This window comes from Thermobia domestica, chromosome 12, assembly GCF_964235325.1.
Source record: "Thermobia domestica chromosome 12, izTheDome1.hap1.1, whole genome shotgun sequence".
Classification (NCBI taxonomy): domain Eukaryota; kingdom Metazoa; phylum Arthropoda; class Insecta; order Zygentoma; family Lepismatidae; genus Thermobia; species Thermobia domestica.
In genome coordinates this window covers 179,324,184-179,351,974 of record NC_137465.1, presented here as the reverse complement: position 1 = coordinate 179,351,974, position 27,791 = coordinate 179,324,184, and positions in this window count along the sequence as shown.

Sequence of the window (27,791 nt, the reverse complement as noted above, 5' to 3'; positions counted from 1 at the left end):
GTTGTTCTTGGTATCTGTTGCTTTCGCGAGGCACGATGACCTGAAAGATTTTTAGTGCTACATTGTGATGCAACTTACAAATTATTGGCACTTTCTTGCGACACTCCTGGTCTTCCATTTCGTAGCAGAAAATTCACATATCCAGTTTTTCTAAAGTTCTTTACTATTTATAAACTTCAGCATGCTAAATTCATAGGAAGACTCACTTCCAAATTCAAGTTTACAGTCCCTTTTCACTGTAATTGGCGATTTGATCTGTGTATACCATAACATGTTCTGAGTTTTCTCCTGTGGTGAATTAATTTCTACTTATTTAGTCAATCTTAAAGAAAACCAAACAACACTGCTTTGGTGAGCTGTGGTACTTTTGGCAATAGATACTGCGTGTCTTTCGGAAGATGTAACTGATTTAATAAACACCGGATCTTCAGGACGCCCAACGTTGTCCCGAACATAATATGAGACTTCTGAATGATGTTCCCTTCAATCTGTCAGAAAAATACTGATCAAGTAAATTCAACACATTTCTAGTCAGAGTTCTCCATTTTCACTGAACTTCACTACATCAAATTCGGTCGTGGACTTACTTAATATTGTAATTTATCAAACTCAATGAATCTTGTGATCTAGGAATAAGGTTGAGTTAAGAGAGAGACAAGTCTGAACTCCACAAGCCAATATGGATATTTTGGCACTTTGTGAGTTGGGTGACATACTGTGTCTCTTAGATTGGTAGAACCCAATGAAATCTGAATCAAACAAGTCGTCAAGTGAGTGAATCACATCTTCCAATTCAGATCCATCGTCTCGGGAGGTTAATCTGTCAGAACAGTGTTGAAGAAAAATGGTGTATAAGTAGTTGATTAGCCTTTCACAACTCTAATATCAGTGCTGCTTGTTGCTCTATATGGTTGCGAAACATGGTCACTTACTCTGAGGAAAGAATATAGACTGAAAGTATTTGAGAACAAGATCCTGAGACGAATATTCGGACCCAGGAGGAACGGGAATGGAGAATGGCGGAAACTTCATAACGAGGAACTGCATAATTTATATGGTTTACCCAACATTGTTAGGGTCGTCAAGACTACGAGGCTTAGGTGGGCGGGTCATGTAGCTAGAATGAAAGAAAGTAGAAACGCTTTCAAAGTCTTGACTGGAAGAGCAATCGGAAAACGACCATTCGGGAAACGTAGGCGCAGATGAGAGGACAATATTAAAATGAATCTCGCAGAGATTGGAATACAAAGTAGAGACTGGATGCAGTTATCTAAGGATGGAAGTCAGTGGAGAGCTTTTGTGAACGCGGCATTGAACCTCCGGGTTCCATAGGCCATAGAGTTAGTTAGTTAGTTAGTAATTCAGAGGTACTTGCTCGACGGTTTTTAAGTTTTAGTGCACTTGCATTGATCGTCAGGTCGCAGCATTCACAATGCCCAGCACTTCGACCAATTCACCCAATGAATTCTTTCAATACAGAGTATAGCCCTATGTTGATGCTGTTGTTGTTTTGGTTGCTTGAAGGGTGTTAATGTGGTGCCAACGGATAATGATATCGCCAGGAAGTATCTTAGCGCAGTCAACACTCTGTTTAGAAACGGATTCTTCGTCTCAAACAACAACAACAAAAACAGGCATTTGCTCATGACGCATTCTAAGTTGCGAACAATATGGTCCAATTTTAACTGTTTCGTAGGCTTGGTTACAAAATTCGCAAATGCTTTTTGAATTTGTAACTGAGTGCTCCTCCAATTGCATGACATATTTATTTGTTGGGTTTGGTGGTAGAGCAATCTACAACTGAATCTCGCTTCATGAATAAACACTTTTTCAATTCAATTTTTGACCATTATCAGCCTCAATTAGCAACCTTGAGTGCTTTGATGCGTAAAACTTTTTGGACATTCCGTACGTGATGCGCGCTGGAGGAATTTATAATCTTCCTTAATTTATTAATCCACTGTTATTTTGCCCCCTCATTCATCATATTGGATATTAGTTTAATGGCTGGGAAATTAAGAGAATAAAAATCAAGCTGGTTAATGATTCTACTATAGCAGAGCACGTTTAGATTCAAAATCAAAATATGCTTCCTAATTTTAAATTAAATGAAATCTTTCAGGTTTATGTCCTTCGATTATGCCCTTTAGGTTGATTGAAGCAAGTGAATGATGATGAGAGAATTGATGGAATGAGAAAGTGTGAGGAAATAGGACAAGCCCTAAAAAACTGACTGACATGATGTTGTCCACTACAAACTTGCTTGGCACGGGATCAAACCAGGGACCCCATGCACCAGATGTAAACGCTTTACCACTGAGCCACCGTGCCCCTTTCCTTATTTTAAATTATTAAATTTTTATAATATGCTTATGACATATACATATTTTTTAAAAAAAATGGTGACAAGTAAGACGAAATTCGTAAAATGGACATTTTTTGTTAATTATTTAAAAATAATTCATTGCTAAGGGTTTTAATAAATATTGGTCATATCTTTTGCACAAATTTAAAATATAGAATAGTCTATTCCATGACGCTGTGGGAAACTTTGATAACAGAGAGAAGTACTAAGAATTAGTGGCCACATACAGTATACACAAAGAATTCTTTCACTTTTTTTGCACTTACCAAACCTCACATCATGTACACAAAAGCTAAGCTAGATTGTCGTCCTGCTACTGGTGGAGTTTTTATATGCCTAGAATTGGTTTTGTAACTTCACAAAGATAAAAGAGAAACACATGCAAACTTCAGAGACAATTGGAAAAAGGTTTCCGCAGGAAACGTATACACACATATAGTGAACGTGTGACAAATACAGAAGATGAAAAGCGTAAAGATATGCAAACTTTTTTGTTATTATTATTATTATTTTGAAAAACCCAAATATAAAATAGCGAAAGAAAAGCGCTTTTGTACTTGATTAAGTTTTGAGTTTGTAAATACTCGAATCAAGTCGAGAATTCTCTTCTGTGAACGAACGAACAAGAGAAATACCACACATATTTTTTTTGTTGCTTTTTAACGGAGGTTTATTTAAGGTTTTCTGAAAAAGAGGGAAAAAAAGAAAGGGAATGTGTGATGGTCTGCTTTTTTCCTACACTTTCCGCGGCGCTTTTGGTGTGACCCGTCACTGGCACGCACTTTGAAGAGTTTAAAAGAGGAACTTGAATGAAAGAAGGTAAACACTAATGAAAATAGATAGAAAAAATAAGGAGATAAGAAAAGAAGTGGATGAAAGTGTTTGTGAGAACGCTTTTCATTACATAAAGTTGAAAGGAAAGAAAACAACTTCACAAGCGAGAACAAAAATAACTTATTCAATATTTTTCACATGTTTCATTGTGAATTTAAAAATAAGGTAATTTAGAATATAGTTCCCCTTAGAATTTAGAACAAATTTTATACAGTTTATGCCATTAAATGGTTGTAGTTAATTAATTAGTCTACAATGATCAAAATAATTAAGGACTCAAGCCAAAAAAAAAAAAACGACCAATAGACATGGAAATTTAGGACATAATTGGTAGAGATGGCCAGAACCGGTTCCTAGTGGAACCGGTTTTCGGGTCTAAACGGATCCGGTTCTTGAAGATCCGGTTCCGGAACCGGTTTTTCGGATCCAGGCCTGGAACCGGTTCTTCGGATCCAGATCTAGAACCGGTTCTTCGGATCCAGATCTAGAACCGGTTCTTCGGATCCAGATCTAGAACCGGTTCTTCGGATCCACGTCTGGAACCAGTTCTGAAAACAGAACCGGTTCCTCGCGGAACCGGTTCCGCTGGAACCGAAACTTTGTTACCATCCCTACGCTAAACGCGAGCTGCTGGCAAGCTGTGAACAGTATGCTAGATGAAATGGTGGAAGCGACAGGCAGGCGCCAGGCGGCGGGAGCTTGTCTCATTTGGCTAAATAAAGTGGGTAACTGGCAAACTCATTGGCTAAACAGGCAAACTGACCAACTCATTTGGCTAAACACCCACTGGTGGACCAAATTTTTTTTCTGGGGGCGCAAGCGGGTCTGGGCGGGAAAGGCACAATGCAAGAGTATAATGGTCCTCTTTGCATTATTTTTGAAGGTGAACTTTGTGCTTCCTTTACGGGTCTTTGGGGGCTTTCAGATCCAGGTCTGGAACCGGTTCCTAAGATCCGGTTCTGGAACCGGATTTTCAGATCCAGATCTGGAACCGGTTCCTAAGATCCGGTTCTGGAACCGGGTTTTCAGATCCAGATCTGGAACCGGTTCTTAAGATCCGGTTCTGGAACCGGGTTTTCGGATCCAGGTCTGGAACCGGTTCCTAAGATCCGGTTCTGGAACCGGGTTTTCGGATCCAGGTCCGGAACCGGTTCCAGAACCGGTTCTGAAAACCAGATCTCCGAGAACCGGTTCTTCGCGGAACCGGTTCCGCCGGAACCGGAACTTTGTGGCCATCCCTAATAATTGGCTGTGGGGCTTGTTGCTTTGATCACTGCAACTTACCTGTACTAATTGGTCTACATTAGGGATGGCCAAAATTTTCCGGATTCCGGAAAACGTATTTTCCGGTATCGAAAATTTCACTTTCCGGATTTCGAAAAAAATCCGAATTTTTTCCGAATTCTGGAATTTTTCCGATTTTACTTTCTGGATTCCGGAATTGGCCATCCGTACTCCACATAAACGAATAGATATGACGTAACACGATATAGAGAGAAACTTGTCACAAGGCGTGAATGTCACTTGGAAATACTAGTAGAGTCGCTTTGATGGCAGAGAATAAAAAGTGGGCTGATGTGTAGTGTTCAATAGAAACTGTGGTAGCACATCTGTGACTTGGAGAGCCATAAACAGGATGGAAAATGGACTGATATGACGTGTAGTAACTCAGGCCATCGGCGTGTCTCCCAATGTAACTTCCAGACCCTGGATGCTCAAGGTGAGAATAATACATAGGACATCAGGACAAGATCGTCTACGTTAGGAAGGGAAGACAGTTACTTGGTGTTACCAATTCGGGAAAGTGCAATTCACTTGCAACGTGGGCTTTGTACTGGTAATAGGACGCAGAGTGTGAATCCAAACCGAAAGCATTCTGTTACGGAATGGAGGCATTTATGCGTGAAGGGTATTGGTGAACCTTTAAATGTCGAACAGCGTAACTATCACAGAAACTGGGCTGCTGATCATAGTGAGTGGAGGCATATTGAATGAAACACTATTCTGTTTCTCAACGAGTCATGTTTCAGCTAATAATCAAACAATTGACACGTTTACATCTGGAGGAAATGCGGATCTTGAAATTATCCATCTCATGTGCAGAAAGTATCGCAATATGGAGGTGGTGGAATGACAGTGTGTTCAGGAGTCAGCACCGGACGACTCATAGTCCTGCTAAATATTGTTACAACTTGAAAAAAAAAGAAAACATCTGAACTGGCAGAATATCGAAAACCATGCTTTGTTTGTGGGGTTCTTTATCCATTTACAAAAATAACATTTAAATCTTGGATTTTACATTCATATGGCACGAACGCTTTTACTTTTTACTTATCATAGGTGAAACAAGGACAATCCTTATTCATCTCCTTTGCGGGATTCTGATATTCAAAGTACGCAAGTATTTGTAAAATTCGAGTTGTCACAAAGTTGATGTTCTGTCTTCTGATTTGCAAAAACCATCGAATTACATCTCTCAAGTTCAGAATCTTTTCAGAACCGTGTTGCAGGGTAACTAGCGCGCTTCTGTATAATAAGGAAGCCCCGAAATATATCCCACCTAAATATTGCAAGAAAACATTAAGTTAGTTTTCGTTAGTTTAAGCCTTAAGATCTTATGAGATTCATTTATGAAAAAGGTTTTATAACATTTCAATCAGTTTTAAAAATAACAATGTTGTAAATAAGTACAACTTTCTCGAGGTGATTCGAGAGCCACAGAGAAACGAGTCAAAGGTTGCAAGTGGCCTGTGGCCCGAGAGTTCGACATGCCTCGTTTAGTCCTTTGCCAAGTGGGATTCGATAGAAAAAAGGATAGAATTCGATGTATAATATTGTTTATTCTATTCTCGCTCGACATGCGGCTTTTGCAGTTTATTCCGTTCAGTGTTGAGTGTAAGTTGGTTGAATTCTTTGCTACTATACTGTATCCACTGAACAACAATAAAACCACTACTTTCATCCGTTTTAATGGATGGCGGTAATATAATAGGCTACAGGTTTTAACTTTGAAAAATAACTTGCGGGCAGATTAAGGATATAGGAGCACTGCATAAAATTCTTTTACATGACTTTTCTTTCTTCAAGTGATACATCATTACATTCTTGAGTGTTGTTTTCTATGTGCCTGCCCAAATAACTATGCCTACTAACAAATTTTTAATCTACTGGCAAACTGATGTGCCGTTGCGAAAAACACACTGACCTGTGCCACGGTCTCACTTTTTGCATTTAAATGATTTTCTAAAACATTCTGCACTGTTAGTTTCTTGGTTCATTGAAATGTAATTGCGTACGTATTGATAATGTTGTGCAAACTGATATGCTATGAAAACGATAATTCATTGGAAAAAAAGCACCTACATGTGCTACTGTACAGAAAAGTAAAGTAGAATATAGCAGAGTAAATTAGAAGAGGTTAGGTTAGGGTAGGTTGTGTTAGTACAATGGGTTAGGTTAGAAGGGTACACTGAGAAAAATCCATTATCCGGACAGCGGTATATTGTACAAATACAAGGATTCGTTATGTTTACTAAGGAAATCTGTACGGAGCGTACTTTATCCATATACTACAGAGGTACTGCCTTTTACCCGCTTAGATGTTACATCATGTCGCTGCAGGATGTCTGACATCTAACAATTTTCCGTATTTTACATACGTATACGTATGTTAAATACTTCAGCTATACGTTATATACGTCCATCTGTGTGTAAGATCCAGACCGCCTATAGACACTCTTTCTTTCGCCATGGCTGACGTCATTGAACTACCGTCTTTTGCTTGCGAAACGAGGTTGTTTACAAACGGAACAGAAGAGAGGAAGGAAACAAAAGCCTGGGTAAGTACAATAGTTAACTATTACTTTAGTTAAATATTCCATTAATTATATATTCTTTTAGTGTAACTTGCTTTAATATAGTACTAAGTAAGTAATGTAGTTTATGACTACAATTCTTACTATTGTAACTCGTAAATGATTGAGGAGAATGGAATGGGTGAATCTGAATTTTGAAAAAACTTTGAATATTAATGTTTTGAAACATATTATGTTTCAAGGTAGCAAAATGAATGTTATGTGTTTATTCATTCCATTTTATATGTGACGATTTATTACTTGGTGCAGATTTACTACAGGACTGCTTAACATAATTGCTAATAAACCGTTTTCAGCGCGGAAATTTCCTTGTGTAGTGAAGATTTAGGATTTAGATTTCTGGGCTTTCGGCATCAATGGCCTTGTTACCCCATATGAGGGATGACTTTCTTCGGCGAGTACACTATCCGGGGAAAGGAAGGGAAGAAAGGATTGGGGAAGGAAGATAACGGCCTGGGACCTATATGTTAGGTACCACTCCGGCATTTGCCTGCTGTGAATGAGGAAAACCCAAGGAAACCTCATTCAGGATGGCTGGACTTAAAATCTTTTGATACTTTTTCGACCGAGTTCTCCCCCGGGATCGAACCCGTAACCGTTCGCACCGAAGGCGAGAGCGCTAGCGACTACCCTACGCGGGGCCACTTGTGTAGTCTAGAAAACTCATTTTTACTAGGATATTTGCAAAATTTTTTTTTTTTTTTTTTTTTTTTTGCTTTTAGTTTAACGCCCCATGATTGTACATCAATGTAAGAGAGAAGGTGACAATGAGATACATGATAATGGTGGAATCAAGAAAATGTAAGGAAACTGGAAAGTCTTAAGAATAACCACACCTACAGTGTTTTCACCAAAAGACTATTTGTCGGGAGCAGGAATCGAACCAGGGACCTAACGCGTCAGAGGTAAGCGTTCTACTACAAAGCTTTCTTTTGTTTAAAGAACTTGTTTACATTGAAATATATATATTTTACGAAGATACTGACATATTTTACAGCCTCACTGAAATTTAAAAAAAAAAAGTAGTCAGGGAGAGTTTACTTGTCAGATTTTTATTTTTTAATTTAATTTATTTTTATTTTTATTTATTTTTGCTTTGTTATGTTCCCTAGTTAATTAATGTTTGGGTTACTGAAAATTAAAGCCTTTTTAGTATTATTGTTATGTCATCACTTTGGAACCAAAAAAGTTAGATTTTTTTTCTTGTGTTTTCATATAGGAAGTTGGTAAGTTTGTGCCTTAGCATTGGTTTGGTTTCTAGAACGTAATTGAAGGTCATGTTGAGTTGAGTCTTGGCGGGTTTAGAGTTCGTGAAGTGTCAGGCACTGCTTGTGCCCCTGTCTTCTGTCTGTGATGTTTCCTGGCTTTGGGCTGTGAGGTATTTATGTTGAGGAGTACCAACGCAGGCCGCGTGATATACAGGTAGCTACAATACAGCTTCAACAGCTACGAGTGCCAGGTGTTCATCTTTCGTTACGGCGTGACTAATGCAGTATAGTACTAGGTTCAAATTCTATGGGTGGTAAAAATGGTCGTGGTGTGGTAAGAAATACAACGTAATTGTTATTAGTTTATTAGTGTTTCTTCATAGTATAGTTTCACTATTTCTAGAAGGAATTAAGTATTAACGAAGTAATAAATAAGCAAAAGCACACTTTGATTGGCGTTAACTATTTCTCATACTCCATTGAGAATGTTTTGATCCTCAGTTGCGCAAACATCCAGTGTGCGTTTTTTTGTTTGCTTACACTGCCTTATAGAAGAGCTCCCTCGTGGCTAAGTGGTTAGTGAACACGCCTTTGGCGTGGGACACCCGGGTTCGATTCCCGGCCGGGGGCCGCGGTGGCTCAGTGGAAGAAGGTTCACCTCTGGTGCTTGGGGTCCCGGGTTCGATCCCAGCCCCGCCAAGTGAACCTTGTGGTGGACAAACACCGTGTGCGTGGGTTTTCTCGGGGTTCTCCCGTTTCCTCCCACTTTCTTCATTCCACTATTTAATTCATTACTCATCACCGTCTCCATTAGCCTAATCGGCATAACCGTAGGACATAAAACTCAAAGATTTCATTTCATTTTTTCGATTCCCGGCCGGAGTTTATGTGGTTCGGATTCCACGTTAATCTGTAGGTCCACGTCTCATACAGCCTTGCTGCTGAAAGGAACGTTAAAATCAAATCAGCACTGTTTTACAGATGCAATTGTTCGATTCCGAGTTCGAATGAAGCTTTTTACGGGCAGGGGGCGACTTTTATATATACAATCCAAGGATTTTAGTTATTAGTCAGTGATGCAATATATAGACCTATATATATTACAAAATTGAAAGTGACTATGTTTGTGACTCAATCTCTTAAGAGCTGCGGTGGCTCAGTGGTAGAGCGTTCACCTCCGGTACTTGGGGTCCCGGGTTCGATCCCAGCCCCCGTCAAATGAACTTTGTGATGGACAAACACCTTGTGCGTGGGTTTCCTCGGGGTTCTCCCGTTTCCTTCCACTTTCTTCATTCCACCATTTCATTCATTGCTTATCATCAGCGTCTCCTTTAGCCTAACCGGCATAACTGTGGGACGTAAAACTCAAAGGTTTCATTTCATTTTTTCTTAATCTCTTTGGAATCTTGTACTTAGGTTCACAGCGGAAGCGACGAAATAACTCGACTCATCCATTGTAGCTCTCTTCGCAACCAGTTTCCAAAATGTTGGCAATAAGTTTGCGAAACGGGATATGACGACTCCAATTTTGGGTGAAAAGTCGCTATAAAAAATAATAGAGAAATTCATTGTCTATAAGCATTGTTTTAAAGTTGTAGATGTAAACTAAACAATATGTTCTACTCACTGGCGCAAATCCGTGGGGGGGGGGGGATGACGGATACATGTCCCCTCCAATCTTGGAACTGAGGGGGACTTCTCCCCAATAATCCGATTTGAAATGTGTTTTTTGGGAGAAATTTGATTATTTTTGTCCGATTGCTACAAAGGAACGTGAGATAAAATAGATGTCCCCCAGAATAAGCCTCAAATCTGCAGCCTCCCAACGCTGAAGACAACTCGGATCCTCCACAACATTGTTTTTCAACTTCATAAGTATTTTGGACATCGTCAAAAAAAGTATGGTAACGGTCTTACCCCCCCCCCCCCCAATGTTGAAGACAGATTTGCGCCGCTGGTTCTACTCACATCTTTGTAAATAGGGCGCAACCAATCCTTTAATTCAGGGATCATTTCAGGTTGTTTCGGGTACTTTTGTTCATATTGTGGTCAAAATAGTTCCGAAATAATTAACACTACAGTACTTACGTTAAGCAATTTTTTTGTAAAAGAAAAAGTGCAGAATAATTAAAAGACCCCAAAGGACAAATATAACAAACATCTTCTTCGCCTTTATTCACGCAATCTATAGCTAATCTTGTTGCTATCGGTAATGATGTATTACGTGTGTTTCTCAACGGAAACTCTGCGAACTAAAGGACATCAAGTTTGTAGTTGTTCTTCGTTAGAGGGCAAGGGTAACATAACAATGCAGGATTGTGGGGCAGTGAGTATGCTGTATTTCCAAACTCTTCATCAGTTGCGCTGATTAAAACAAACAAACAGAAAAAAAGAACGTAAAAACTGTTTTGAACTAATAATGCTTCTCTACAGATGAACATTTTGTTTGGAGCAAAAAGTCGCTAAATGTGTAAGTAGGTAAATCGTCATTTAAAAATCACCCAAAAAAGTCTCCAATCGGAAAAAAATATTTTTTGTCGCTATCGTAGGGCGACCATACGTCCCGTTTTGACCGGGACAGTCCCGTTTTAGTGGCGTGTCCCGGCCGTCCCGTCAGTAGATGGAAAAAGTAGTATTCGTCCCGTTCTATGTAAATGAAGGAAGTAAATAACAAACCCAGTATCTTTACTCCTTTTAAAAGTATTAATAATTAATAATAACAAAGAGGCAAAAATTGAACTGAAATTCCCTATATTAAACATACTCTATAGTTCGCAGTACTGCTCTAAAGGCAGCAGAGGTTTTAGCAGTTGGTTGTGTGTTGAACAAATTTCAACGTGTCTTTCCTTTTTCATAAGTACCCGCTCTGTAACAAAGAGAGAGAGGAGGAAATCTGATATCAAGGCACTGATAAGAACAAAGGTAGATCTAAAAGTCTAGGGTTGCAAGAACCTGTCCCGTTTTTAACTGAAAATTTTATGGTCAACCTACGCTATCGTTGAGGTCGAATTCCCCTTATTTAGCGACTTTACCCAAAATTGGCAACATTGACCCCCACCGAACAACCAGGGTTGAATTCAGGGGGTAGCCCGGGGGGAATCTCCCCCCCGAAAAAAATTCATTCCCCCCGGAGAAACTCCCAAAATTTCAGTCACAAAATGTAGAAATTACTTCACCCAATTATTTGCTTTTCTGTCCGTGTACGTGCAGACGAAATCCGATCTCTCAATATACATATAAATGACGCAGACCCATTCTATATAAATGTTAACATGTAACATCTAAGATAGAATACCAAATAGTGAATAAAACTTGTATTTCTTAACGCTATGACTGAGTTTGGCAGAACATGAAATTGTTAACTGTTGAAGAAAGGTTTGTATTTTAGTAGGTACTATACTCTCGCCCTATATTATATATTAGTAGGTAGCACTAGCACAGGTTGAGATACGAAAGGAAAGATAGGGAAGATCTTTCGATCATTCCATATAATCTCTCATGTCAGCAGACTTCAGTTCTTGAAAATATACAGTTCCTACATTATTTGAAATAGGGCGCCTAAATCCCATTTCTCGCATCGGAAGTAACAGACGTAAATGTGTTTTACGATTGTTAAAGTAAACACATCTTTCTTTAATTAAAAATAATTCAGCTAAAGGGTGAGATTCAGTGGGCGTCATTTAGAGGGATCAGGGAGGAACAGTTATCCCTCCTTGATTAGAGACTTATATAGAATTTATCAATATGATAATAGTATATAAGTGAAAGATTGCTATTGAAGGTGGCCAAGATCCTGCTCAGTGCATTTCCATGGGGGAGGGGCAAGCGGGGCGACGGCCCCGGGCGCCGAAGTAAGGGGTGAAAAATTCAAGAGGGAAAAAGAAAAGAAAAGAAGGAAGGAAAAACAGAGGAATGAAATACATGTGGACATATATAAAATGAAAGGAAAAAAGTAATGAAAAGTGCTCAAAATCAAGGAAAAGCAGGGTTTACTTTTTAAAATTTTCCCACCTTTGGCGGCTGGTCTGTCGACCTCACTCATATATACGGGGATGCCGTCGTATACTCTCGCGCCAAGCGCTGATTTTCCACGACACGGCACTAATCCTACTGAAGATTTCGTCAACTAAACTATTGATGTATATGCAGTGAAGAAACCAAGGCTAATATGTTTGATTTAGAATCAGAAGTGTGAGAAAGAATGATAACTTTTTATTAAGATATTCCTAAGTATGTTTGTTTAGGAGAAAAAATAATTCAGTTAATTTAAATCTTTTTAAAAGTTTTTACATTAGTAACAAACAGTAATTACTGAATATAGGAAATAATAAAAATAGTTACTGTAAATAGCAGTTAAAGTTTAGTGTAAACTATTTTTGCCAGTCTTTATTTAATGTTTTAGATGAAATCAAACGATTGTTTTCTTAAAATTATAATCTCATTGAATATTTATCAGCAATTAGTCTCAATATTAGGTAAGATGTGAATGTGAATGGAATTGTTAAATATGCTGCTTTCTTGAAAAAAATACAGAAAAATAACCCTCCCCCGAGCAGTTGACATTCCCCCCCGGGTGTAAATGTCTGAATTCAACACTGCGAACAACACCCCGTTATCTTTAGCCTAGCCAGCATAATAGTGGGACGTAAAACTTAAAGATTTCATTTCGAACAACACTCCCAGAAACCTATTGTTATACCATTCCCAAAACACCCTTTTGTACAGTTCTCCCTATTCGAAAAAAAATTGTAAATAGCAGTGTTCATACATAAATATGGAACTCAATTTCCCTGAATTTTCCAGGTTTTCCAGGTATTATTTTTTCAATTTCCAGGTCTAGTGGAAGAAACTAATAGTACGAGAACACATAAATTTTAAGAATACTATATTTATATATTTGAGAATGGCCACCCTTCTCCCCAATGAACGATTGCAATTAAATATTGAGTCACAAGAAAATAAATAATTAAAATAAATAAAATTTAAGTTGAAAAATATGAAGTTGAGAAACCTACTAAGGGAATTATATAATACTTTTGTTCCATACTTGAATACATTCAAAATATACAAAAATATTGGCTTGGGGAAGAAAAAAGGGCCCGCGAGATTTTAACTGATTCTTATAGTACTCGACAACAGAAATAAATTACTGAAAGAATTTTCAAAATCGGCGCAGGTAAACATGCAGAAAATCGCATTTTCATGTACCGGTTCAAAATGGGGAAGAAAAGACGACCGCGAGATTTTAATTGATTCTTGTACACGACGAGAGAAATCGATTAGTGAAGGAATTTTCAAAATCGGCGCAGGCAAACATGGAGAAAATGGCATTTTCATGTACCGGTTCAAAATGGGGAAGGAAAAAGGTTCCGCGAGATTTTAACTGATTCTTGTAGTACTCGTCGAGAGAAATCGATTAGTGAAGGAATTTTCAAAATCGGCGCAGGCAAACATAGAGAAAATCTCGTTTTTATGTTCCGGTTCAAAATGGGGAATGAAAAAGAACCGCGAGATTTTAACTGATTCTTGTAGTACTCGACGAGAGAAATCGATTAGTGAAGGAATTTTCAAAATCGGCGCAGGCAAACATAGAGAAAATCTCGTTTTTATGTTCCGGTTCAAAATGGGGAATGAAAAAGAACCGCGAGATTTTAACTGATTCTTGTAGTACTCGACGAGAGAAATCGACTAGTGAAGAATTGTCAAAATCGGCGCAGGCAAGCATGAAGAAAATCGCATTTTCATGTATCAGTTCAAAATGGGGAAGAAAAAAGGGCCCGCGAGATTTTAACTGTTTCTTGTAGTACTCGACGAGAGAAATCGATTAGTGAAGGAATTTTCAAAATCGGCGCAGGCAAACATGGAGAAAATGGCATTTTCATGTACCGGTTCAAAATGGGGAAGGAAAAAGGTTCCGCGAGTTTGAACCGCTACGATGTATGTTCACGAATGTCCCCGTCTTCTCAAATTTAGTTAATTACTGTGACACTGAAACATGTGACACAGAGTCACATTGTGGATGACTGCAATCGGCAACCACTGCACATATACTCCTCCCGCCCCACAGTTTGATTATTTCGATCCATTCCTCACGTGCTAACGGCATGGTTCAACATCTGCAAGAAAGAGGTAAATGTAACGTTCAATTGGCAATAGCTTTTCACCAAATTAAGCTGCATGAAATCTGATTGCATATTTGACATACTGAGAAAATTCTAGTCCGTGGCCATATGTATCACATATCCCATCAATTCATAAAAATTTTGAACACAAAATTACGGTCGTCCGTGTGACGTACTCCCAAAAGGCCTAATGTGTATCACCCACCTCACATTCAATGAAACCACATCCGTGTAGAATTTAGAAAGGAACTTCTTATGATGTATACAGGATGTCTCAAACGTTCCCTGACATAGGATAACTCTGCTATTATCAGAGTTACAACAAAATGTAAGAGGAAAAACATCTCGAAATATGACGTTTTCAATCTAAAGTGAACACTTTTTAAAAAAAATCGGACGAGACGTTTGTGCTGTATACTCTTTAAGCACCCAATTTTAAATGAAAATGCAACGTTGTCATTTACCTGGACCCACAACATAAGTGAATGAAGTTACTGTTTGAAACGGGGGCTGGCCATCGACATGTTAGCGTAAAAGACAGTAACTTCACTCACTTACGTTGTGGGTCCAGGTAAATGGCAATGTTGCATTTTCATTTCACATTGGACGCATAGCGAGTGTACAGCGCAAACGGGTCATCCGATTTTAAAAATTCCTTCACTTTAGAATGAAAACATTATATTTGGAGACGCTTTCCAAAGTAGTATAATTTAGTTTGTTTAAATTTACAATTTAATACAAGTAGATTCGGATTTATATGCGTAGGATTTTGTATGCATCTAACTAATGAATTCTTTATTTTCATGCTTAACTTAGTGACTTGGCTTTGGACTGCAACTGATTATTGTAACCCATTATTGCTTGAGAAGAAACAAGATATCCGAATCTTCATTTGGAGAAATCAAACGTCTATTGGAAAGCTGGGGATTACAATCATTAATTTCTACATTTCAAGGTGCGTAAATTATATATTCTGTGTTTGTTGTTAAATTACTATTACTATTATTGGGTTTAGAATCAATCAAGCACTTCATGATATTTTATGGGGATCAAGATGGGTGCCGGATAGATAAGTATTTGAGCGTCAGGCTCTTATTTCTTTTCAATTTAATATTTAATCAATGATTATTTTTCTCCCTCATTATTCCACCAAATCGTATTCCAAGATCATATATCCATTTTTGATCGATATATCCATATTTTTGATCTCTTTCATATTTCTATATTTTCGATTTTTGATATTGTTTATATTTCGATATTGCTGTATTTTTCGATATTTCGAACAAGTTTCGATAGTTTGTCAATATCGATTATCTATATCTAAATTCGGATATCCCAAAGCCCTATCGAACCCCCTCCGAAATGAAGTTTTTGGCTATGGACCTGATTAGGGATGCGCACGAGACAAGACGAGACAGAATTTTTGTTACGAAATTCGAGACGAGATAGAGCTCTTCCAATAGAAACGGATCCAGTTTTCGAGACGAGACATAACTTTCGCGGCACCTTTTCGAGAGGAGACAATCTCAAATCTTTTCTCTTGCGCATCCCTACACTTGATCATGAGGTATCAAAAAAAAAAAAAGTTAATGAGAAATACCGGTAACATGTAAATACAATATAGGTAGCTAAAACATTTTTGTTTTCATTCTTCAGTAATGCATTATTATTAATCTCAGGGGGGCGCGGTGGCTCAGTGGTAGAGTGTTAACCTCCGGTGTTTGGGGTCCCTGGTTCGATCCCAACTCGCGCCGTGTGGACTTTGTAGTGGACAAACACCGTGCTCGTGGGTTTTCTCGGGGTTCTCCCGTTTCCTCCCACTTTCTTCATTCCACCATTTCACTCATTTCTCATTATCTCCGTCTCCTGTAGCCTAACCGGCATAATCGTGGGACGTTAAACTTAAAGATTTCATTTTTTATTAATCTCTGTATTTTATAGTGTATTCTCAAGCTTAAGGTGATGTATAATTAAATTTTGAATTCAGTTAACTTATTTTGTTTCTCAGATTGTTTTTAAAATGTATGTACAAACGTTTATTTTCATTCTTGAGAGTTTAAAGTGACGTATAGTTATTAAACATAGTATTTAATATTGTACTCTTAACGTGGAAGTGATATACAGTTAACTTTTGAATTCAGTTAACATTTTTCTCTCTGAAATTGCTTTAAAAAGTATGTAAAAACGTTTTTATTTTATTTCTTGAGTGCTGAAAGTGATGCAAAGTTATTAAGCTTACTACTTTATATTGTATTCTTAACCCTAAACTGATACACAGTTCGTTTTTGAATAAATTATGTCAAGTTATTTGAGTGACGAACACTGGTAGAAAATCCTGACTACTACTGGAACATTTTGATTTTAAGGTGACGACTACTGGTGCAAGGATTTTAAAATATTGTTTTTCCTCCAACGGCTACTCCTTTTTTAATTCTAACTACATGGTCATTATAGGAAGGATCAGTGAGTCTTTCCAACTATGGTACAGCTCCGACAGATTCACGATGCTCAGAGAAGAGACAAAATAGTATGTTTTCAACCTTAAAGTGAGAACCACTGGCGTTTTTACCCTGCTATGCAAAAGTAAGGGAGTACTCCAATGGAGTTCCAATGCGGTACTTTATTTCTGCGTTTTAGATATATGGAAATACATGTCTCTAAAATGTAAAGAACTGATTTTTTTTTTTTTTACTGAAAACTGCAACTCGGTAAGCCTTATGGATACCGAGGTATGGGAAAATAAACTATAGGTATGTGGGGCTTGCATACTTGACGCTACAATTCGGAAATTGAATTAAAATATGACTAACGGCTATCAAGATGTTGTCAAATAAAGGGAGGACCAACACAGTTAAGGGGTTTTCGTGTTAGATGCTAAAATTTCCGAAATCGGTCATGGAAAGTTAATAAACACCAGTAGCAATTTCATCTTAAAGTAATTAGATATCTTCATGGAGTGTTAGAACATCATGGAGTCTACCAAAATTAAATTTTAAAAGCTTTTGAAAATATAATCTGACATTTGTAAACAGTATTTGAAATATGTGTTTACCCAAAACTTCCAGCTAGTACATCTAACATCTGGAGAAACACTGTGAAATAAAAGCGTACGAGATCTTGAAATTTTGGAAACAATTATTGGTGGCAACAAAATTAAATAAGATGGTACTTCTATGGGTTAAATGAGTACCTCAGTACAATTTCGATCGAAAGATTAGTTCAGTCCTAGGTTTTCTTCAGGCAATTCCAAGGGTTCATCGAGCTGTGCAAAAGAATGAAAATTCGCTGTCAATATCTAAGATAGTAACCAAGATATAAGGAATTATATATTTTATGACGTAAAAATAGAGATCTTTACGGATTTGTACTTTTGGCTCTTTCCTATAAGAAAAAAAAATTCAGAAAACTACTGTATATACCTTAATAGACAATTCAGTGAGCGGGGACACAGTAGCTTAGTGGTAGGGTATTTAACTAATCTTTTTTTGCAGAAACTATTGGAGTATTCACTTAACCTGTAGAGATACGATCATACTTAACTCCCTATTTAATTTTAAAATTAAATAAAAGGAAATATTTCAGTGTAGCGACCCACGATTATGCATTTTAGTCTCAGGGAGATTATGATTAAAGCAAGTGAATGTTGTTGACAGAATTGATGGAATGCAAAGGTGGGAGGAAAGAGAGTACCCCGAGAAAACCCACGAATACGATGTGCACTACAAACTGACTTGACCGTGGATCGAACCAAGAACCCAATACACTAGAGGTAAGCACTCTACCCCTAAGCCATCGTGCCCTCGCCCATTTAATTGTCTATTAAGGTATATACGGTTGTTTTCTGAAATTTCTTCTTCTTACAGCAAATACTCAAAAGTACAAATCCATGTGGGTCTCTATTTTTACGACGTCATAAAATGCATAATTCCTTATATCTCGCTTGCTATATTAGATATTGACAAAAAATGTTCACTTTATTTCAGAGCCCGATGAACGCTTGGAATTGTCCAAAGAAAATTTAGAGCTGAATTAATCTTTCGATCGAAATTGTACTGACGAGTCTGAGGTACTCACTTAATCCATATAAGTACCATCTTATTTAACTTTTGTTAGGATCAATAATTGTTTTCTGAAATTTCAAGATCTAATACGCTTTTATTGTATGGTGTCTCTCTAGCTGCTAGATGTACTAGCTGGAACTTTTAGGTAAATACATATTTCTAATACTCTTTACAAATGTCAAAATATATTTTACAAAACTTTTAAAATTTAATCTTGGTAGACCCCATGATGTTCTTAAACTCCATGGAAATACCTAATTATTTTAAGATGAAATTGCTACTGATGCTTATTAACTTTACATGACCGGTTTCGGAAATTTTACCACCTAACACGAAAACCCCATAACTATATGGATCCTCCCTTTATTTGACAATATCTTGATAGTCATATTTTAATTAATTTTCTAAATTGTACTGTCTAATATGCAAGCTCCACGTACCTATGGTGTCGCTTTTTATTTCACCATATTTCGGTAACTGTTAGGCGTACCGACTTGCGGTTTCGGTAAACACACACCTCTAACGTTCTTTAAAACGTTATTAAGACATATTTTAGAATATTTAGAAATGAGAGTTCTGGGAATATCATGGTACCCGAAAACCCCCATCAGGGCGTGTGTGTAGTGTATTTAATTGAAACTACTTTTGAGGTTGTTGTAAGCCCTCGTAATTACGTTTCCGAAACTGCACCATCTAGTACGCAAACTCCACAGTTCTGTAGTGTCGCTCTTTATTTTCCCATATCTCGATATCCATAAGGCTTACCGAGTTGAGGTTTTCGGTAAACAGATGTCAGTTCCTTACATTTTAGAGACATATATTTTCATATATCTAAAAAATACAGACATTAGGTACCCCATGGTAGCCCGAACACCATTGAGGTACCCACTTACTTTTGAATGGTAATACATTTTGAGTTGTTGTTCAGCATCAATAAACACTTCATAGTTTTTCTACGTGCAACCCAAAAGTCCATACCTGACCGAACAGATTTTGTCCATTTAATCTCAAAAATGTTAAGATACTTTGTATTGTTAAGTACAACCAAATTAAGCACACTGAATATAACATTTTAAATATTTTCTGATTTTTGTTGCAGGTATTTCGTGCATCAAACCAGGATTCTGCTTGAAAGACAGTCAAAAGAAGCAGTGTAGGTTGTGGCTAAAAGTACGCCCTTTCTGAAGACAGACTCAGTTGTACTTACATTATTTTGTACGAATATATAACCCTAATAAAGATACTGTACTACAAATTATTTCTTTCTTCCATAAATTATAATAAAATATTATCTCTGTTTAAAGAAAATGATTGTTAATGTTAAGTCATTTTAATTCTTTTTCTCTGTAATAAGAACATTATCCCTAGCAATATTTTTTATCTTTGTGCTATTGCGATTGGATGAAGTAAAATTCTATACGAAGCACTATTATTTCAGACATGCATTAATAACTAATGTATTGTTCTGTATGTAAGACAATGTGTATACTGAACATGTCTAGCGAAGGTGTTGTTTTAATACAGAATCTATAACTCAGCTTTTCAGTAGTCAACTTTATTGGGAATCCGAAGAAAGAAGTTAAAAAAAATGTTGGACTTACCAGCGTGTGTGTGTTCGAATTCTGGACTAATCCAAATTATCCAGAGAAATCATTATATATTTCTTTGTTGCTATTTCAGATGTATCCTTTATCCAAGTCGTATGAAACGGAGACTTCATACATCGCTATACTTTGTATGAACTATGTTCCGTATTTACTTAATCACTTTGTAACTTTCTCTAGTGTTGACAAGGCCGCAGGTGTCAATCGAATAGTTTAGTGTTTCACTCATGTCACCTTGTGACTAAGGTACGTCCTGTCGGTATATATATGGTACTGGGTTCAATTAGCGATAAAATACATTTTTAGCGTTAAACAAATGCAAAAATCTACACGAAATGAGATACCGTGATCTCTGACTTACGGATAACACCAAGCAACTAATGGTACTGAGTGTGATTGAGTTTACTAATTACTATTTGGGTAAAATCAGTGTTCCTTTATCTATAGTTCTTTTCGTGCTTTGAATTGCAAAGTTTGAAATAACCGTTTTAAATTATTGTGTATATATATCTTCCGAGTAATTCTGAGAATCATTGCTCTTTCTTTAAGCAATGTATGAGACTGTTAAATTGCTCTTTCCTTAAAATGTTGCACTAAGAAGGATGCATCCAGGAAAGTCCAAATTTGCAGAATGTCTATAGCAGGTAAGAATAAATATGTTTAGTCGATGGCTGTCACCACGTTGTCACACAGCGAATACAGCGAACGTTTAAGAGTATTCTGCACTTACTATTAGGTATCGGCCTGGGAACTTTGGCGCATCTACCCAGTCTCCTTCTTGGTGTTTCATTTTTAATGGCGAGTACTGAGTAGGAATCATATTGTAAGCGAATACGTTTCCGGCTGACACCACACTTTTAATTATTGCGACATTTAAAAAAAAAAGACATACCTGTTAATTAAAATGTACAGAGAAGTTATTTCTGGAAAATTCTATTCAGGCCTCTTGTGGTAACAACTGCACTTTAGTAGAAGATACTATTAAGGAAAAGAATGAGGTAAAATAATCTTTATATCGTACAAGCAATGGATGATAACAGCTTAATAAATGATTGTACGTAAATCTTGTTTGAGTTTGAATATAGGATTGTATAAGGCTGTGCATTTTGCATTATTATTGAGGTGCTGCAACTAACTAACTGCAAACCATATGATAAATTCTTACAGTAATATATCACATATTGATTTACTCTGTATGGAAACGAAAATAGTTTAATATATGGTTAACCTCCTTTGTGGTGCCCATAATTTTAAAATTAACGCTTGTGTCACTTTTCAACACTTGACTTTGCAGTAGCTTTCCAACGAATTAGCAGGAAGCCCAAACTTATAGGACACCCTGCAGGTAAATACATTTCTTTGGACAGTTTCACTGCTCCAAACTAAGATTTGAAAAGTGTAGTATTGTTAATTTTATTATTATTGGCACAAAGGAGATCAACCATATTTTAAGCTATTTTTGTTTTCATACAGAGTAAAACAATATTTGACAACATTACAGTAAGAATGTATCATGCACTTTGCAGTATGTTGCAGCACTTTAATAATGGTGCACTATACGTACACTCTAGATTCTGCATATGTCCGATCCATACATTACAAGAAGGCAATACGTATTCGATAAGGTAAAATCTGTATATTTCATATGGACAACCTATTGGCTATATACATCCAATCTATACATTACATATGGCCAACCTGTACGCGACATACGTACAATCTATATGCTGCATGCAGACAGTCTGTAAGCTACATATATGCACTCTGTATGGTGCATACGGATATTCTGTATGCTGTATCTGGACAAGCTGTGTGCGACATAAGGAAAATCTGTATAATACATACGTACAATACGTATACTGTATCTAGTCGTACGTATGGGGCACAAGTACAATATAGATGCTGTCTCGGGGTTGAACGCAAGAAACATACGTACAGAACGTATATTGCATACTTCTTGAAATCATGCTCCGTCCTGATAGTCAGTGTATGTCGTCATTATTAACCCACATGCTACATATGACCCTGACGTCACAAAGTTAGATATTACCTCCGTATATACTTGTTACTGCAGATAACGTCACACGAATGACGTCATTGCACTTGTGCAGACAGTACGTATAATACATACTTTTTCAGCTATACGTTTGCTGCAGGATGTTATATACGGTTGTACGTTAAGTCCAGAAACTACAGGAATTACGAATGTAACCTACGTTTTTAAGTATGCCACCTACATTTTTTTTTCTCAGTGTATGTTAGATTCGTAGAGTAGGTTACGTTAGGTAGGTGTTGGGAGGCGTGCTTTATTTGGTGCAACCGTATCCCCAAAACCATAAATCTTGGCTTTGGACTACAGTCCTATCTAATACCGATCGGGAACGGTTATTTCGTAGTTGTGTTGCTATTTCCGATACGGTTAGACGTCTAGTCCGTTTACGTGTGATTTTGAAGAGCTTGTCCTTACGAGTTGTTATTTCTGGACGACCAGTTTGATCCGTCCTATATTTACATCAGTTTGTGGTTGTCTTTCAAGAGTCCTGAAATTCAGTGTCAACGGAGGCATGGGATTGAAAACCCTTCATATACACGTGACAATTAGACGGGTTCGTGACAAATTTGAGAGAAATGGTACAAACCATTTTTATACGTATCATTTTTTAATGTGCATAATGGAAGGTGCGGAAGACCTCGTACTGCTGCAACTGTTCCTTCTTCGGCTATGGTTTTACGTAAGTTTGCAACATCGTCACAGAAATCCGATTATACAATGTGTAAGTGACACTTCTATTGTGCTTTATTGATACATGTATTAAGCTCGGAATATGTAACTAAGTTTACCACTAACACACAATATAGAACATTTTCTGTCGTTCAAGTATGTAGAGGGATGTTCAATTTACAATTGAATCCCTTTTTCTTCAGAGTTGCTGTGCGCAACTTGGCGTAGGGTAGTCCTGACACTGTTTTGCGACAACTAGCAGTTGATTAAGGAGATTGAGTCTCAGAGAGTTGTGATGGATGAAAGTAACAAACCTGGCAATGTGGAGTGGCGGCCCCACTGGAGCTGCGCTGTATCAATTTCCTCCTGAAGAAAGACGTGAAACCTTCTGAAATCTTCAGAAGATTAAGTGCACAATATGGCGAAGAAATTCTCTCTTAGTTGCAAGTGTAAGATTGGTGTTCAAAATTCAACGTGGGAGGAGAATCAGTTCTCAACGTGGCCCATACTCCACTCCGAATTACCGCACCCAACGAAACCAACATTCGTTGAGTGGAGTAGCCCATTCTGTGTAATTGGCGCATCAGTGTGAGAGATTTGAGTGCGATAACAAACACCAGCGTGCAAAGCTTGGAAACGATCATTCACGAACAACTGAACTTTCGGAAAATCACAACCAGATGGGTCTCAAAATGCTAACGTTCGACGAGAGGCAGTATAGGGAAAACGTCTCGTTAGAATCTGCAGCTATTTCAGAGAGAAGGTGAGAGCTTCCTTGCACACATAAACACTTGTGACCTGGGATGAAAGCTGAGTGCATCATTAGTCTCCGGAGTCAAAGCGTTCCAGCATGAAGTGAAGGCATCCAGAAAACAGTCAAGGCATAAGATTCCGCTGGCAAAGGGATGGTGACTGTATTCTGGGACAAAGGCGGGATGATATACACTGATTTTCTGCACGCGAGAACACAATCAATGCGGTGTACTACAGTAAGCTCCTCCGGACCAAAATCAAAGGGCTTTGAGAAGAAAACGGCCACAGACGGTGAAGGATGACGTCATCGTCCTGCAGGAGAGTGCGAGTCTTCATACGACCATGACAACGGTTACAGCTATCAACAAACTTAGTTGGAAGATCCTAGACTATCACCCGTATAGCCCCGATCTGTTGCCTTGCTACTTCTATCTTTTTGATCCCCTTAAGTAGCACTTGGAATGACAAAAAATCCACAGCGACGACGAAGTCAAAACGTGTGTGTTGAAATGGCTGAAAGAAAGTCCCAAAGAATTCTATGCCGCAGAGATACAGACACTCCCACACAGATGAGACAAATGTAGGGTCTATGGGTGTACATGGTGAGGTACATGGAAAAGAACAATAATTAATTCGCATGTTTGCTTCTCTATGTAACAGCGAAAAGAAATTCTGGTTATAATATGAACATTCCTCGTATATATATATATATTTCTTTGACGGACTCTATATATAAAATAAAATAAGTTCTACATCGGATATTGTTTTAAAATTTAAGAAGCTGGAATGAAGAAAGTAGAGAATACTATACTTTCTATACGAAATTGATTTTAGAAACTTTTTTTGAAAAAAAAAAGAAAGAAAGAAAGAAAGAAATTCCTGCACCATCATGGTAGGTGAGTCAGTGAAGCCTATGGCGGAAACAAAAGTGAAGGTGAATCAAAACAGAGCAGAAATTTAACTTGGCAAGGAGAAAGAAAGAAAAAGAAAAAAAATAAGCGTTGAACTGAAGTATATCAAACTTTCGAAAGAATAAAATAAAATAAAACCATTTTAGATTTGCATTCTGATTGACCTTGGTTACAAAGAGATGACAATTTACTTATAAAAGGCAGAAAGAAATAAAGAAAAGAAAGAAGAAAAGAAGGAGTAATCAAAGATTCTTCTTTTTTTTTAAAAAAAAAAAAGTTGGGATCATCTAGCAAATGTCTTTTCTCCTTCTTTACCATATGTTCTTATAGTATTTTTATTTTAGGGGAAAAGTATTGAAAAGAAAGGGGAGAAAAAACGAAAAAAATGAATAAAAGGAAATTTTAGAAGTAAAAATGTCCCTAAGAATCTTTTGTCATGTAAGGAAAAGACAAAACAAAAAAAAACATAAAAGAAATATTTGACACATAAATCCTACATGAGAAAAATCACCATCCTAGGAAACAGTAAAAAATAATAACCAGTAAACATCAACAGAAATATATATAATACTTAGAATGTGTCACAAGAATGAACACAAATATATGAAAAAAATAAGCCTTGCTTGCACAACCATTCAGTAGAAAGAGAGGAAAATTCCAATGTCGAACGAAGAAAGGGACAATACTGCCAACTTTCTAGTATTCTACGACAGCCGAGGGAATAAGATCTAAAGAAAAGGAGCAGGTAAAAAGTGAGAAGGTGAGAAAAGAAGAAAAAAAGAAAATCGGCAACTCAGAGTTTCTGGTTGACTGGAGCCATAAAATTGAGATGAAACCATCGAAGCATCCGCCTTCTTGGCTAGTATATGTGTCCTTGTTAACGTCTTCCATGGAAAGATGTTGAAAATTTGATTCAGCGAAAGTTTTTTTTTTTTTTTTCATCATTTCGATTTCTTTAGTTTATTTCAACAGACTTAGTCCGTTGGGTGCTAGAAGTGATGTACAAAAAGAAAGAAAATTTTGCGAATTGTTACGAAACAGAGAAGAAGAAACGCGGATAGAGGAAATGCTTTGAAGTAAAATATACGAGCAGAGTTCCGAAGCTTTGACACTAAAAGAAATCTCATCCGTACTACTAGTTGTTGGAAATTTGAAACTTATTAAAGGTTCTCAAATTAGGAATACGCGCTGGATTGTTGAGGTATATTAGAGGTCTACATTAGCCGGAATTTTCAGCCCGGGGCCCGTCCCGTCCCGTAAATTTATAATGTAAGGCCCGACCTGAGTCCGGAATATGTTTTAGCCTTTAGGCCCGAGCCCAGCCTAAGCTCGTGTGATGATCAAATGAGCCCCCAAATAAGCCAGAATTACAGAAATTAAGCCCGAATTACGGAAATTAACGCAAAATTGTATTTTTATTCACAACAATTAGATGTTTAATTTTGCATTTTAAAAGCTTACATGATTCAGAGAGAATAACGAAATAAAGCTTATCGTTTACACTTACTAACTAGCCTTATGAATTCTCTAAAAAAAAGTGATCATTTATGTAAATTTCGTCTCCCTTAGCCTCGGTGCAGAATTGTGGGACGTTAAATTAAATATTTCATTTTATTTCATTTATATAAATTCTCATGAAATGGAAACATGACTACTTCAAATATTTAAAACAAAATGTCAATGGGTGCAAATTCTTATGCAAATGGATGTGTACTGGACTCACTGAGATAATCCTCAAAGCAGTCATTGTCGATTGCTGTGAATCCAAAGAATGGAATCCACACTTTGGCTTCTCAAACTTTCACTCACAGATAAGCTAAGCATGTTAATTTCTTCTTACTTATATTGTTCACTACACAGTTAGATTTACTCTCAATTGCACAATGATAATCAGACTTTTAGTGTGGGCTCTCTAGTTACAAATTTAGAAGTGCTACTTTCTCCAGAAACAAAGGTCCGATAAATATCGTTGTGCACTATATTTACAAAGTTAGGCCCTAAAAACCCCAGAAATATAGTTGTATATTTAAAAATTTATGGCCCGAACCTGGCCTGAGCCCGTGCAGACACCTAAGGTATATGGGACAAACAATTTTAAAAAATTCAGGACAACATATATTAGCCTTTCTTTACTCTGTCACACAGTAATGTCATGAGCCACTTGGGCGATTACTTTAGTCCGAGTCTGTCCCGATGACCCAGACAAATTTGGTAATCTAGACAGATCCAATAATCCGAAGAGATCCGATTATCCTGAAGCATATTAGATATCCAGTTTTTACTGCAGTATTTCATAATGGATTAACGATGTTCTCAGCTTAAATATTCATATGTCTGATTCCCAGTGAGACATTTTCTTCAACAAGGTGCCATGCCTTGAATATGTTAAACATAATTTCATGTTACTGAAAAATAATATAATGGTTTCGAATACAGACAATACAAAAAATTAATACAATACTAAATCTCAGCGGCATTGCTTATATTCTACATTACAAGTTTCACAGACTTCGATACACCCTGTGCTTATCTTTCAGTGGAATGCTTTACTACACAAAGACACATACAACAACAAAGAAATAAACTTTACATTTAGTGAGAAGAGAGAGAGAGAGAGAGAGGAGAGATTCGTATTTGTTAGAATTATATTAACAGCTCCTTTACATTTTCTCTACATGTATGACGATCTTCTGTCATCTTCTAGTCATGCTAGGTTTGGTGGGTAACATTTCCGCTTATTTTCGTGTCTTCCTAGTCATGGGTGAATAAATTTGTGACCTATTCCACTACTTCTGCATACAACGCACTATCTTTAGATCTATCAGACTAAAAGTATAGTCTAGAATCAGGAACTTTAATAGAAAAAATAGATTACAAGTTGAATTAACCCCAACTCGACTGATCATCAAATAGGTCAAATAGAGTCTCACAGTCAACTACGTCAATCTTTTCAAAACATCTATTTATTTACTTATTTGTGATAGTGTATAACATGGCATATTGGATTTCCGTAACTAGCATTTGGAAATGAAATATTTCAGTCTAACATTCCACGATTGTCTCCTTAGGCTAAGGGAGGCAACGATTAAAACAGGTGAATGATGATGGAAGAGTTAGTGGAATGAGAAAGTGGGAGGAAACGGGAGTACCATCTGAAAACTCATGGACACGATCTTGTCCACCACTAACTTTCTTGGCCGGGGATCGAACCACAGACCTCACACACCAGAGGTAAGCTCTCTAAACTAGTATTTGGAACCTCTATATTTGCAAGAACACTCCTAGATAAGAGTAGAAACGAACTCGGCCCAATACAAAAGGGAATACACAATTTTA